The sequence below is a fragment of the Rattus norvegicus genome, chromosome 9 (assembly GCF_036323735.1).
Source record: "Rattus norvegicus strain BN/NHsdMcwi chromosome 9, GRCr8, whole genome shotgun sequence".
NCBI classification, from domain to species: domain Eukaryota; kingdom Metazoa; phylum Chordata; class Mammalia; order Rodentia; family Muridae; genus Rattus; species Rattus norvegicus.
The window spans coordinates 43,031,588-43,047,861 of NC_086027.1; the positions used below are offsets into that span (position 1 = coordinate 43,031,588).

At 39.3% G+C, this 16,274-nt stretch overlaps 1 pseudogene; it reads left to right on the forward strand.

Annotated features, from left to right (window-relative positions):
* The first annotated feature begins 13,592 nt into the window (after positions 1-13,592).
* On the forward strand, positions 13,593-15,106 carry Fus-ps6 (FUS RNA binding protein, pseudogene 6; annotated as a pseudogene).
* The last annotated feature ends 1,168 nt before the right edge of the window (positions 15,107-16,274 follow it).

Below are 16,274 nucleotides of genomic sequence, written 5' to 3' on the forward strand. Positions count from 1 at the left end.
GACTTAAATCCAATCAGAAAGTTGTTGGTTACTCCCATGACATCCATGCCACTATTACACCCAATCAGTATGTCTTGTCAGACCAGTCATCGTAACTCAGAGGGTTCAAAACTGGGTATTACTGATGCTTATTTTCCTCTCTAGTAGCTTGCATAGAACAGTCCAGTGCCATGAAATCTAGGCATCAGGTATGAAGCTTCCATGGGGTACCAGCTTGATTTTATCATGTACTACTACTAAAGTATATGCTATCTTTCTCAATAGGGTTTTATATTCAAGTTCTAGATGGTGAACAAGAGCAATGGCAATGATTTATAGTGATTGGAGGACTATGAGAATTCACTCGCCAACAATTATAAAAGAAGGAACCCATCCCAGGGAGTAGGCTCTTTGTGTGTGTGGTATTTATCCCCTGCCATATCCCCTCTTCTACCTTACTTTCTCTACTCTTCAAACTCAAACTCCTTAACCCTTTCCATTCCATTTTTCCCTTTGACCTTTATAACAGTGCATAAAGTCTTCCCTTTTTTTTGAAAGACTCTCCCTATAGCCTCTTATTAATTTCCTTACTTTTGTCTTTATTTCAAAATTAGTATACATATCTGAAGATTCAAAGCTAATATATGCAGATCAGAGAAAACATGTGACTTTTATCTTTCTGGGTCTAGGACCCTTTCAAAGTTCAGCACATACTCATCTAGTAATATATTTAGGCTACTAGTTATTACTGTCTTAGTACACTCAACAGTGTCATGTTTGTCTAGAGAAAGTCAATTCCCTAAGGAATTCCATAATTCAATCTGAAGGAATTGATTGAACCCTGGTAGACTCTCAGCAGGACCTGCCTCTTCCTGGCCCTTTGAGATCTAATATTAGTCAAAATATTCTACATATGCTTGTCCAATAAGACACATATTCCAATGCTTTAAAACTTGCAAATTATATAGTAGTGTTTGACATTTTCCCCACAGACTCTCAAATGCCACCAAAAGCTCTAATAGTAAAATATTGTGGTGACCATACTACAGGCACTAAATTAAGATTAGAAAAGTATATCCAGTTCTCAAAATCCCTAAACAGCAATGCTTGAATTCAATCATGAACCCAAGGTTACCCAACAAACTACAGTGCATCTCCACAAGAGGAGCTCCCATTGTTCTCATTATTCAATACTACTGCTCAGAGTCAAGGCCCTAGATTTGCCAACAAAACAAAGAAGTTGATCTTTAGAGAGCAGATACACTGAATGAACATCATTAAAGGCTGCATGTATCATTGCTTAAGAAGTAATGTAAACTCACTAAAGTTCAGAATACAGTTACTAAAGGTTTTGATCACTAAAGATTGCGGTGATTAGAGGACAACAGACCAATCTTATTAACACCTATTAAAATGGCATTATAGAACCATGTCCTACCCTTGACACCACTGACATTTTGAATTGATTGACTGATATAAGACCATTCTTTAGCCAATAGAGTGCTTGGTGTCCTGCCTGGTCTCTGCCTACTAGACATCTGTACCATTTTCTACCAATAGCAATTAAATTGTTCTCAGATGTTGCCCAGTGCAAGAATGTAAAGAAAGAAGATTAAAAAATCAAGTTCTCTCTCTCCCTCTCCCTCTCCCTCTCCCTCTCCCTCTCCCTCTCCCTTCCTTTCTCCCTCTCCCCAACCCTCCCTCTTTCAAAACAAAAATACAAAAACTTCCTCACTTAAAAAAAAGAGAAAGAAGAAAAAACCCAAAAGACAGAAAGAAAGAAGACATTATATAGAAAACTATTTAAATATGTTTGAATATATGCATAGGTGTGTGTGCATGTGCATGAGTGTGTGTGCATGTGCATGTGTGTTTTGCAAGTCAGAGTTCACTCTCAGGAGTTATTCCTCAGGAACTGTCTGCCTTGGTCTTTGTGGTTTTGTTTTGAGGCCAGATCTCTAACTAAACATCTGGCTCACTGTCAGATTAGGATAGGTTGACTAAACACTGAGTACCAGCAATCTGCCTGTCTGGACCTGTTAGCCTTGGAATTAGAGACACACGCCATTGTACTAGGCTTTCTCTGTGGGTGGTGAGACTCACAGTCAAGACTTAATGCTTATGCGGTAAGCACTTTACCAACTTAACTCTCTCCCTAACCCCAGGCATTTAAACTGTGTGTGGGGTGCCTCTGTGTGTGCATGTGTGTGCACATGTGCATATGTGTGTGTGAAAGTGCATAGGTATGTTGTGTGTACAACATGAAGTGTATGTGTGTGTGTGTGTGTGTGTGTGTGTGTGTGTGTGTGTGTGTTTCAAAGACCTTGCACAAAACATGGCATGCTAGTACTCTGCCACTGAATATACCCTAAGCCATGGTTTTAATATTAAATATATTAAAGTGAAATAAATGTTAACTCTCTCCAATAAATAAGTTAATATTTTAATTAAAATTCTATTTTATTGGAAGTATTAAATGCTATCTTAAGTAAAAAACAGTTATAAACAAAAATGCAGTATATGACCTAATTTTTTTTTCTGTGCATGTAGATACAAATCAATACAACTTTTAAAATATCTGGTTTCTGCCTGCACTCAGAGCTGAAAGCCAGTAGCCAGGAGCGCCGACACACCTAAGAGCAGACCAACTCTTCTGCTCCAAGCAACCCGCATGGTGGTCTCACGACACACAAATGCAGGAGCAGGCCGGGACAAGACACTTTCCATTGCTAGCTGCATCTGGAACTGAACTGGTCCTAAAGCTCTCTATATCCGAATCCTGAGGGGGAGAGAGGTTGATTCTCAGGAGTGCTGAAAATCCTGAGAGCTCAGGGGAGACCACCACTTCTGTTCACATTCCTGACCAAAGAGGAACCTGCCTAGTGCCCTCTGGAACCTTCTGGTTTCTGCCTGAGTCCAGAGCTGAAGCCAGTCACCATCAGTGCCAACACACCTAAGAGCAGAGGCAAGACCAACTCTTCTGCTCCAAGTAACCTGCCTAGAGCCCTCAAGACACACAAACCCAGGAGCTGTATTGCATAAGACCCTACCTGTTTCTGCCTGCACCCAGAGCTGACCAGGTCCCACGGCTGTCTGTACCCAGATCTGACTGAGAGAAAACAGGTCTACAGGAGTGCTGACACACAGGCTTACAGGAGGGACAAACTACTGTCAGAGATAGCAAGACAAGCTAACACTAGAGACAACTTGATGGCAAGAGGCAAGCACAGGAACTTAAGTAACAGAAACCAAGGCTACCTGGCATCATCAGAGCCCAACTCTCCCACCAAAGCAAACATGGGATATGCAAACACACCGGAAAAACAAGACTTGGATTTAAAATCACATCTCATGATGTTGATAGAGGACATCATGAAGGTCCTAAATAACTCTCTTAAAGAAATACAGGATAACACAGGTAAACAAGTAGAAGCCTTTAAAGAGGAAATGCAAAAATCCATTAAAGAATTAGAGGAAAACAAAAGCAAACAGGTAAAGGAAATGAACAAAACCATCCAAGATTTAAAAATGGAAATAGAAACAATAAAGACATCACAAAGAGAGACAGCCCTGGAGATAGAAAACTTAGGAAAGAGATCAGGATTCATAGATGCAAGAATCACCAACAGAATACAAGAGATAGAAGAGAGACTCTCAGGGGCAGAAGATACCACAGAAAACATTGAAACAAAAGTCAAAGAAAATATAAAAGGCAAAACTCTCCTAACCCAAAACATCCAGGAAATCCAGGACACAATAAGAAGATCAAACTGAAGTTTAATAGTTATAGAAGGGAGCAAAGATTTCCAAATAAAAAGGCCAGTAAATATCAACAAAATTATACAAGAAAACTTTCCTAATCTAAAGAAAGAGATGCCCAGGACATACAAGAAGCCTACAAAACTCCAAATAGATTGGACCAGAAAAGAAATTCCTCCAATCACATAACAGTCAAAACACCAAATACACAAAACAAAGAAAGAATTTTAAAAGCAGTAAGGGAAAAAGGTCAAGCAATATATAAAGGCAGACCTCTCAGAATTACACCAGACTTCTCAACAGAGACTATGAAAGACAGAAGATCCTGGGCAAATTTCATATAGACCCTAGGAGAACACAAATGCCAGCCCAGGATATGATATCCAGCAAAACTCTCAAGGAAAATAGATGGAGAAACCAAGATATTAGATGACAAAACCAAAATTACACAATATCTTTCCACAAATCCAGCCCTACAAAGGATAATAGATGGAAAACTCCAACACAAGGAGGGAAACTACACCTTAGAAAAGCCAAAAAAGGGGCTGGAGAGATGGCTCAGCTGTTAAAGGCTAGGCTCACAACCAAAAATATAAGAAAAACCAAAAAAGGAATCTCCTTGCAATGAACCCAAAAGAAGAGAGCTACACAAACAACAAAAATAACAGGAAACAACAATCACTATTCCTTAATATCTCTTAACATCAATGGCCTCAATTCCCCAATAAAAAGACATAGACTAACAAACTGGATATATATAGAGGACCCAGCATTTTGCTGCATACAGGAAACATACACCCTAGTGGCAAAGATAGACACTACCTCAGAGTAAAGGGCTAGAAAACAATTTTCCAAGCAAATGGTCCCAAGAAACAACATTGAGTAGCCATTCTAATATCACATAAAATCTACTTCCAACCAAAAGTTATCAAAAAAGATAAGGAAGGACACTTCATATTCATCAAAGGAAAAATCCACCGAGATAAACTCTCAATCCTGAATAGATAGTCTCCAAATGCATGAACACCTACATTCATAAAAGAAATCTTACTAAAAGTTCAAAACGCTCATTGCATCTCACACAGTAATAGTAGGAGATTTCAACACCCCACTCTTATCAATGGACAGATCATGAAAACAGAAACTAAAAAGAGACATATAGAAACTAACAGAAGTTATGAACCAAATGGATTTAGCAGGTATTTATAGAACATTTCATCCTAAAACAAAAGGATATACTTTCTTCTCAGCACCTCATGATACCTTCTCCAAAACTGACCATATAATAGGTCACAAGACAGACCCCAACGGATACAAGAAGAATGAAATAATTCCACGCATTCTATCAGATCACCATGGACTAGGGGTGATATTCAATAACAACAATAACAACAGAAAGCCCACATATCCAAGGATGTTGAACAATGCTTTCCTCAATGATAACTTGGTCAAGGAAGAAATAAAAAAAGAAATTAAAGACTTTTTAGAATTTAATGAAAATCAAGTCACAACATACCCAAACTTATGAGACAAAATGAAAGTTGTGCTAAGAGGAAAACTCATAGCTCTGAGTGCCTCCCAAAAGAAACTGGAGAGAGCATAAACTAGCAGCTTGACAACATACCTCAAAGCTCTAGAACAAAAAGAAGACAATACACACAAGAGGAGTAGATGGCAGGAAATAATCAAATTCAGGGATGAAAAGAAATAAAAAAAAAACTATACAAAGAATCAACAAAACAAGGATCTGGTTCTCTGAGAAAATCAACAAGATAGACAAACCTTTAGCCAGACTAACCAGAGGGCAGAGACAGTGTATCCAAATTAACAAAATCAGAAATGAAAAGGGAGAAATAACAACAGACTCTGAGGAAATTTAAAAAATATTCAGATCCTACTACAAAAGCCTATATTAAACAAAACTTGAAAATCTGGAGGAAAATGCAATATTCTAGACAGATACCAGGTACCAGAATTAAATCAGGATCAGATAAACCAGCTAAACAATCCCATAGCTCCTAAAGAAATAGAAGCAGTTATTACAAGTCTCCCAACCAAAGCAATCCCAGGACCAGATGGGTTCAGTGCAGAATTCTATCAGACCTTCATAGAAGACCTCACACCAATACTGTTCAAAATATTCCACGAAATAGAAACAGAAGGAACACTGCCAATTCTGTCTATGATGCCACAATTATGCTTATATCTAAACCCGCAAAGACCCAACAAAGAAAGAGAACTTCAGGCCAATTTCCCTTATGAATATTGATGCAAAAATACTCAATAAAATTCTTGCAAACCGGATCCAAGAACACATCAAAATGATTAACTATCATGATCAAGTGGCTTCACCCCAGGTATGCAGGAATTGTTCAGTATATGGAAATCCATCAACGGAATCCACTATGTAAACAAACTCAAAGGAAAAAAAATCCACATGATCATCTCATTAGAAGTTGAGAAAGCATTTGACAAAATTCAACACCCCTTCATGATAAAAGTCTTGGGAAGATTAGAAATTCAAGGCCCATACCTAAACATAGTAAAAGCCAATACAGCAAACCAGTAGCCAACATCAAACTAAATGGAGAGAAACTTGAAGCAATCCCACTAAAATCAGGGATTAGACAAGACTGCCCACACTCTTCCTACTTATTCAATATAGTGCTCCTTGGAGTCCTAGCCAGAGCAATCAGACAACAAAAGGAGGTCAAAGGGATACAAATTGGAAAGGAAGAAGTCAAAATATCACTATTGCAGATGATATGATAGTATACTTAAGTGACCCCAAAGTTCCACTAGAGAACTACTAAACCTGATAAACAACTTCAGCAAAGTGGCTGGGTATAAAATTAACTCAAACAAATCAGTAGACTTTGTCTACTCAAAGGATATGCAGTCTGGGAAAGAAATTAGAGAATCGACACCCTTCACAATTGTCACAAATAGCATAAAATACTTCGTTGTGACTTTAACAAAGCAAGTGATAGATCTGTATGACAATAATTTCAAGTCTCTGAAGAAAGGAATTGAATATCTCAGAATATGGAAAGATCTCCCACGCTCATGGATTGGCAGGATTAATATAGCAAAAATGGCCATTTTGCCAAAACCAACCTACAGTTTCAATGCAATCACCATCAATATTCCAACTCAATTCTTAATATACTTAGAAAGAAAAATTTGTAAATTCATTTAAAATAACAAAAACTCCAGGATAGAGAAAACTATTCTCAACAATAAAAGAAATTCTGGGGGAATCACCATCCCTGACCTCAAGCTGTTTTACAAAGCAATAGTGATAAAAACTGTCTGGTATTGGTACAGAGACAGACAGTAGATCAATTGAATAGAATTGAACATTCAGAAATGAACCCACACACCTATGGTCACTTGATCTTTGACAAAGAAGCCAAAACCATCCAGTGAAAAAAAGATTACATTTTCAACAAATGGTGTTGGTTCGACTGGAGGTCAGCATGTAGAAGAATGTAAATCAGTCCATTCTTATCTCCCTGTACAAAGCTTAAATCCAAGTGGATTAAAAACCTCCACATAAAACCAGATACACACAAATAGAAGAAAATGTGAAAAAGAACCTTAAACACATGGGCACTGGGGAAAATGTCCTGAACAAAGCACCAATGGCTTATGTTCTAAGATTAAGAATCGACAGGGACCTAATAAAACTGTGAAGCTTCTGTAAGGCAAAGGACACTGTCATTAGGACAAAACAGCAACCAACAGATTGGGAAAAGATCTTTACCAATCCTACATCTGATGGAGGACTAATATTCAATATATACAAAGAACTCGGGAAGTTAGACTTCAGAGAGCCAAATAACCCTATTAAAAATGAGGTACAGAGCCAAATAGAATTCATGACAGAAGAATCTCGAATGGCTGAGACATACCTAAAGAAATGTTCAACATCCTTAGTCATCAGGGAAATGCAAATCAAAACAACCCTGAGATTCCACCTCACACCAGTCAGAATAGTTAAGATCAAAAACTCAGGTGACAACAGATCGTGGCGAGGATGTGAAGAAAGAGATACATTCCTCCATTGTTGGTGGAACTGCAAGCTAGTACAACCTTTCTGGAAATGAGTCTGCAGATTCCTCAGAAAAATTGGACAATGCACTACCTCAGGACCCAGCTATACCACCCCTGGTCATATTCCCAAAAGATGCCCCAACCTATAACAAAGACACATGCTCCACTATGTTCATAGCAGCCTTATTTATAATAGTCAGAAACTGGAAAGAACCCAGATGCCCTTCAACAGACCAATGGATACAGAAAATGTGGTACATCTACACAATGGAGTACTACTCAGCTATCAAAAACAATGACTTCATGAAATTCATAGGCAAATGGAATGAACTAGAAAATATCATCCTGAGTGAGGTAACCAATCATAAAAAACACACATGGTATGCACTGAGATGTGGATATTAGCCCGAAAGCTCAAATTACCTAAGCTACAATCCACAGACCACATGAATCTCAAGGAAAAGGGCAACCAAAGTATGGATGCCTCAGTCCTTCTTAAAAAGGGGGAAAATATTCATAGGAGGAGTTATGGAGACAAAGCTTGGAGCAGAAATTGAAGGATTGGCCATTCAGAGCCTGCCCTACCTGGGGATCTAGCCCATCTATATAAAGCCACCAAACCTAGACAATATTGATGAAGCTAAAAAGTGCATGCTGACAGGAGTCTAATATAGCTATCTCCTGAGAGGCTCAGCCAGAGTGTGACAAGTACAGAGGTGAATGCTATTAGCAAAGGGAGTCCCCATTGGAGGAGTTAAAGAAAGGATTGGAGGAGCTGAAGGGGCTTGCAACCCCATAAGAACAACAATACCAACCAACCAGAGCTCCCAGGGACTAAACCACTACCCAAAGAATATGCATGGACAGACCCATGGCTCCAAATGCATATGTAGCAGAAGATGGCCTTCTTGGGCACCAATGGGAGGAGAAGCCCTTGGTCCTGCCAAGGCTGAACCCCACAGTGTAGGGGAATTTCAAGGTAGGGAGGTGGGAAAGGGAGATAGTTGGGGAGGGGGAATACCCTTATAGAAGAAAGAGGAAGGGTGGGCTTATAGAGGGGAAACCAGGAAAGGGAATAACCTTTGAAATATGAATAAAAAATATCCAATATCAAGGTATCAAAGTGGTTGTCAGCCTGGGGTAGGATACAGGTCATATTTGCCTTTATTATAAAGTATTTCTAGTCTTTCTATATATACTAATATATGCTTCTTTTGTGGCATATGATGTCAGTTTCAAAATTCTAGAAATCTGTCTACACTAAGAAAAGGAGAGTATTGCTTCTGACTCTGGGAAAGTTCAAAGGGAAGAATCTAAATGACTAGCAATGTTTTCTCAAGTCCATAGTTTAGATTCCTATACAAAGGGATGTGTTTCGTTGTGGCGTTTTTATAATTGTGTTCCCATTAGTCCTCCTTCTGTATTCTCCCTTCTGCCAGTCCCCATTCTCTCCTGACTGATTGATCCTCTTCTGATTTCAGGGCACATGGATCCCATTACCAGCCAAGCTGTTCATCACCAAATGATACTGTGTGGTGCATACACATGGTGTAATTTTATTTAGCAGACCACTAATCTTAATTGCATGTACCTCTGTGGTCTGAAGACCTCTGAGCTGAAAAGGTAGCAAAAAACTCTCTCCCAGAGCAGCAGTACATATGCATAACATGGTATAAGGAAATAAATAATTCATCTAGAGAATTCTTCTATACCCTAGGCTTCAAGGAGCAAGTTTCCTCCTGACAAATCAACAAAAACAGGTTATAAATCTACTCCAAAATTGTGTCAATCTCATGGGGAACAGGCCAACCATGGAGAAGCAACAGGCCTGCAGAAAAACCAGAGTTGCAGGATGGCGGCCACTGTGAGATAATCTAAAGAAAAAGCAAGAGTAGCCTGTTTATAATGCTGAGGAGTTAAGACACTATACAAGGTAGGCGATTGGTAACCTGGAGTCCTAAGATGCTTGGAGAAATGAAATCAACAGTTAAAAAAAAATGAGGAAACTAACAAATCATTTTTTAAAAAAGTTAAAATCTTGGAAAACCAACTAAGAAGTTCAACATTCTTTAAATGAGAGCTTATGGAAGAGAAAGAAAAGGATAGGGAGAGGCAATTTTAAAAAAAAATAATAGTGTGGGGGTGCAGGAATAAAAAAAACTGAGGTTTTTTTTTTCAAAATAGAGTATATCCTTGAAATCGAAGCTTCAAGAAGCTTGTTGAATAAACTGAAAATTATACTTAATGCATAAAAGTGGATTAAATGAATATTACGAAGACAACTGGATTGATAACTGAGTTCACAAAACCAGCAGTAGAGATTGGAAGGCAACAGAGAAGTAACACTAAGTGTCAGGAACAATGATTGTCAATCACGTATTTCATTCCAAAACAAATATTCAGTGAGAAGCACAAATTTAAAAACTAAAGGGAAAAAATCATAATCAGGTCTTTCTATTTAAAAACATAGATTAGGAGCAGGAGAGATGACTCAACTATTAAGAGCACTTGCTGCTTTTACAAAGGACCTAAATTCAGTTCCTTGAACATGTGTTAGGTGGCTCACAACAACCTGTAACTCTAGCTCCAAGGAATTCAATGCCTCTAGCCTCTAACCTCTTTGGACAACTGCATTCACATGTACATACCCACAAATGAACACTCACACCTCCACATGATTAAAAGTAATGAAAATAAACAGAACCCAATGAAATTTGGCACCATCAGAACCCAGTTCTCCCACCACAGCAAGCTCTTGATACCCTAACATGCCTGAAAAGCAAGATAATGACCTAAAACCCAATCTTGTGAAGATGATAGAGGCCTCTAAGCAGAATATAAATAACTCAAAGAAATACAGGAAAACACAGTCAAACAGGCAGAAGCACTTAAAGAAAAAATATATCCCTTAAAGGAATACAGGAAAATGTAATCAAGCGGGTGAAGGAATTAAACAAGGTCCAAGAACTAAAAATGGGAATAGAAACAATAAAGAAAACACAAATGGAGACAACCCTGGAAATGGACAAGTTAGGAAACAGATAAAGAGCTGCAGTCACAAGCATCACCAACAGAATACTAGAGATAGAAGAGAGAATCTCAGGTGTAGAAGATACCATAAGCAATACTGACACATTGGTCAAAGAAAATACAAAGTGTAAAAACTTCCTAACCCAAAATACCCAGGAAATTCAGGACACAATGCAAAGGTCAAACCTAAGAATAATAGGAATAGAAGAGGGTGAAGAATCCCAGCTCAAGGAACCAGAAAACATCTTCAACAAAATCACAGAGGAAAACTTCCCTAACCAAAAGAAAGAGATGACTATAAATGTACAAGAAGCCTACAGAACACCAAATAGATTGGATCAGAAAATAAATTCCTTTCATCACAAAATAATCAAAACACTAAATGCACTGAACAAAGAAAGAATATTAAAAGCTGTAAGGGAAAAAAAGCCAAGCAACATACAAACACAAACCTATGAGAATTACACATAGATTCCTCAGCAAAGACTCTAAAAGTCTGAAGATCCTGGATGTCTTCCAGAACCTAAGAGAAAACAAATGCCAGCCCTGAATACTATACTCCCTCCCCCCAAAAAACCTTAATCACCATAGATTAAAAAACAAAATAAGATATTCCATGACAAAACCAAATTTAAATAATATCTTTCTACTAATCCAGTCCTACAGAGGATACTGGAAGGAAATCTCCAACACAAGGAGGTAACTACACTCAAGAAAACACAAGAAATTAAACATTTCACAACTAACCCAAAAGAAAAGCTTCACACATAAATAATACCACCTCCAGCAATAAAAATAACAGGAACTAACAATCATGTCTTTAATATCTCTCAACATCAATGGACTCAATTCCCCAATAAAAAGACATAGACTAACAGACTGGATACATAAACAGGACCCAGCATTTTGCTGCATACAGGAAACACACCTCAGTGACAAAGACAGCTACTACTTCAGAGTAAAAGACTGGAAAACAATTTCAAAGCAAATGGTTTCAACAAACAAGCTTGAGTTGCCTTTCTAATATCTGATTAAATAGACTTTCAAACAAAAGTTATCAAATGAGATGGGGAAGGACACTTCATATTCATCAAAGAAAAAATTCAGAAAGAGAAAGTTGCAATTCTGAGCATCTATGCCCCAAATGCAAGGGCACCTACATTCTTAAAAGAAACTTTACTAAATCTCAAAACACACATTGAATCTCACACATTAAAAGTGGGAGGCTTCAGGGGCTGGGGATTTAGCTCAGTGGTAGAGCGCTTACCTAGGAAGCGCAAGGCCCTGGGTTCGGTCCCCAGCTCCGAAAAAAAGAGCCAAAAAAAAAAAAAAAGTGGGAGGCTTCAACAACCTACTCTCACCAATGGACAGGATATTGAAATAGAAACTAAACAGAGTCTCAATGAAACTAACAGAAGTTATCAACCAAATAGATTTAACAGATTACTACAGAACATTTTACCCCCCAAAAAAGAATATACTTTCTTCTCCACACCTCATAGAACCTTCTCCAAAATTGACCATACACAAAACAAGATTCAACAGATACAAAAATATTGAAATAATCCCATTCATTCTATCAGACCACCACAAACTAAGGCTGGACTTCAATAACAACAAAAACAACAGAAACCCCATGTGCCCATGGAAACTGAACAATTATCAGCTCAGTGATCAAGGAAGAAATAAAGAAAGAAATCAAAGACTATATAAAATTCAATGAGAGTGAAGACACAACATACCCAATCTGATGGGACACAATGAAAGCAGTGTGAAAAGGAAAATTCATAGCACTAAGGGTCTTCATAAAGAAAATGGAGAGACTTCCTACAAGCAACTTAATAGCACACCTGAAAGCTATAGAACAGAAAGAAGTAAACATACCCAAGAAAAGTAGATGGCAGGAAACAATCAAACTCAGGGCTGAAATCAACCAAGTAGAAACAGAGAAAGATGCAAAAAATCAACAAAACCAAAAGCTGGTTCTTTGAGAAAATCAAGAAGAGAGACAAACCCTTAGCCAAAGGGGCACAGAGACAGTATCCAAATTAACAAAATCAGGAATGAAAAGGGAGACATAACAACAGAAACTGAAGAAATTCAAAACGTCATCAGAACCTACTACAGAAACCTATACAAAACTGGAAAATTGAGGTGAAATGCATGATTTCCTAGACAGATAACACATACCAAAGTTAAATCAAGAGCAGGCAAACCATTTCTCTTATCTCCTAAGGTAATAGAAATAGTCATTAAAGACCTCCCAACCTAAAAAAATCTCAGACGGTTTTAGTGCAGAATTCTTCCAGAGTTTCAAAGAAGAGCTAATACCAATACTCCTCAAACCATTTCCACAAAATAGATACAGTAGGAAAACTAACTCATTCTGTAAAGTCACAGTTACTCTGATCCCTAAATCACAGAAAGACCCAACAAAGAAAAGAAACTTCAGGCTGATCTCGCTTATTAATATCGGTGCAAAAATACTCCATAAAATTCTTGCACACTGAATCCAAGAACACATCAAAACCATCATTTACCATGATGAAGTAGGTTTCATCCCAGGAATTCAGGGAAGGTTCAATATATAAAAACCCATCAATGTAATACACTATATAAACAAACTCAAGAAAATAAGTCACATGATCATCTCATTAGATGCTGAAAAAGCCTTCTACAAAATATAACACTCTTTCATGTTAAAAAGTCTTGGAGATCAGTCCTCGTGGTGTCCCTTCACAGTCGTCTGGAATCCTGTTGCTTGTGCACGTGCGTGGACATGGCTTCAAACGACTATATCCAACAAGCAACTCAAAGCTATGGGACCTATCCTACCCAGCCTGGGCAGGGCTATTCCCAACAGAGCAATCAGCCCTATGACCAGCAGAGTTAAGTGGTTATGGCCAAACCGCTGATACTTCAAGATACGGCCAGAGCAGCTATGGTTCTTCTTATGGACAGACCCAAAACAGCTATGGAACTCAGTCAGCTCTCCAGGGATAGGGTTCCCCTGGTGGCTATGGCAGCAGCCAAAGTTCCCAGCCTTCTTATGGGCAGCAGTCCTCCTACCCCGGCTATGGCCAACAGCCAGCTCCTAGCAGCACCTCAGGAAGTTATGATGGAGTTCTCAGAGCAGCAGCTATGGGCAGCCCCAAAATGGAAGCTATGGTCAACAGTCTGCCTATGGTGGATAGCAACAAAGCTCCTATAACCCACCTCAGGGTTATGGAGAACAGAACCAGTACAACAGCAGCAGTGGAGGTGGTGGAGGCAACTATGGCCAACATCAGTCCTCTATGAGTGGCGGTGGCAGTGGCGGGGGTGGTTATGGCAATCAGGACCAGAGTGGTGGCGGCGGTGGGTGGTGGCTACGGGGGAGGCCTATAGGATCGTGGGGGTCGTGGCAAGGGCGGTGGAGGTGGTTACAACTGAAGCAGTGGTGGCTATGAACCCAGAGGCTGTGGAGGTGGCTGAGGAGGCAGAGGCAACACGGGCGAAAGTGACCATGGTGGCTTCAATAAATTTGGTCATCCTCGGGATCAAGGATCTCGTCATGATTATAAACAGGATAATTCAGACAACAATACCATCTTCGTGCAAGGCCTAGGCGAAATGTTACAATTGAGTCTGTGGCAGATTACTTCAAGCAGATTGGAATTATTAAGACAAACAAGAAAACTGGACAGCCTATGATTAATTTGTATACAGACAGGGAAACTGGCAAGTTGAAGGGTGAGGCAACATCTCATTTGATGACCCACCTTCTACTAAAGCTGCAATCGACTGGTTTGATGGTAAAGAATTCTCTGGGAATCCTATTAAAGTTTCATTTGCTACCCAAAGTGCTGATTTCAACCGGGGTGGTAGAAGTGGTTGTGGAGGCCGAGGGCGAGGAGGACCCATGGGCTGTGGAGGCTATGGAGGAGGTGGCAGCAGTGGTGGTGGCCGGGGAGGATTCCCCAGTGGAGGTGGTGGAGGTGGAGGACAGCAACGAGCTGGGGACTGGAAGTGTCCTAATCCTACATGTGAGAACATGAACTTCTCTTGGAGAAATGAATGCAACCAGTGTAAGGCACCTAAGCCAGATGGCCCAGGATGGGGACCAGGAGGCTCTCATGTTGGGAGAAACTACAAAGATGACCGACAGGGCAGAGGAGGATATGATCGGGCCGGCTACCAGGGCTGAGGAGGGGACCGTGGGGGCTTCAGAGGGGGCCGGGGTGGTGGGGACAGAGGTGGTTTTGGCCTTGGCAAGATGGACTCCAGGGGTGAGCACAGATAGGGAGAAGCCATATTAGCCTGGCTCCTGAAGTTCTGGAACAGCTCTTCCTGTACCCAGTGTTACCCTTGTTATTTTGCAAACTTACAATTCAGGATTGCTCATGGATATTTGTGGGGGGGGGGGCGGCAGCGGGGTGTGTGTGTGTGTGTGTGTGTGTGTGTGTGTGTGTGTATCAGTCAGACTACCATAATCGTAACCATATCTCTGATTCCCATTAAAAACCATTTTAGTTAAAAAAAAAAGTCTTGGAGAGATCAAGAATTCACAGCCCATATGTAAACATAATAAAAGCAATATACAGCAAACCAACAGCCAAAATGAAAGTAAATGGAGAGAAACTAGAAGCAATCAAGGACAAGACAAGGTTGTTGCTCTCTCCCTATTTATTTAGTACTTAAAGTTCTAGCTAGAACAATTAGATAACAAAAGTAGATCATGAGGCTATAAACTGGAAAGTATCACTATTTGCAGACAATATGATAGTATACATAAGTAACCCCAAAATTCTACCAGAGAACTCCTACAGCTGATAAACAACTTCAGCAAAGGGGCCAGATGTAAAATTAGCTCTAACAAATCTGTAGCCTGAGAAAGAAATTAGGGAAACAACACCCTTCACAATAGCCACAAATAGTATAAAATATCTTATATGACTCTTACCAAGCAAGTGAAAGATTTGTATGACAAGAACTTCAAACCCTGAAGAAAGAAATTGAAGAAGATATCCGAAGATGGAGAGATCTCCCATGTTCATGGATTGGTAAGATTGACATAGTAATAATGGCCATCATACCAAAAGCAATCTACAGATTCAGTGAAATCTCTATCAAGAGTCCAACACAATTCTTCACAGTTCTGGAAAGAGAAATTCTCAATTTCATATGAATAAAAAAAAACAGGATAGTCAAAACAATTCCCAACAATAAAAGATATTCTAGGAGAATCACCGTGCTTGACCTCAAGCTGTACTACAAAGCAATAGTGATGAAGACAGAATGATATTGGTACAGAGACAGACAGGGCAATCAATGGAATAGAATTGAAGATCCATAAATAAACCCATACACCTATGGACACTTGATCTTTGACAAAGAAGCCAAAAACATACAGTGGGAAAAAGAGGGTATCTTCAATAAATGTTGCTCGTCCAACTGGTGGTCTGTATGTA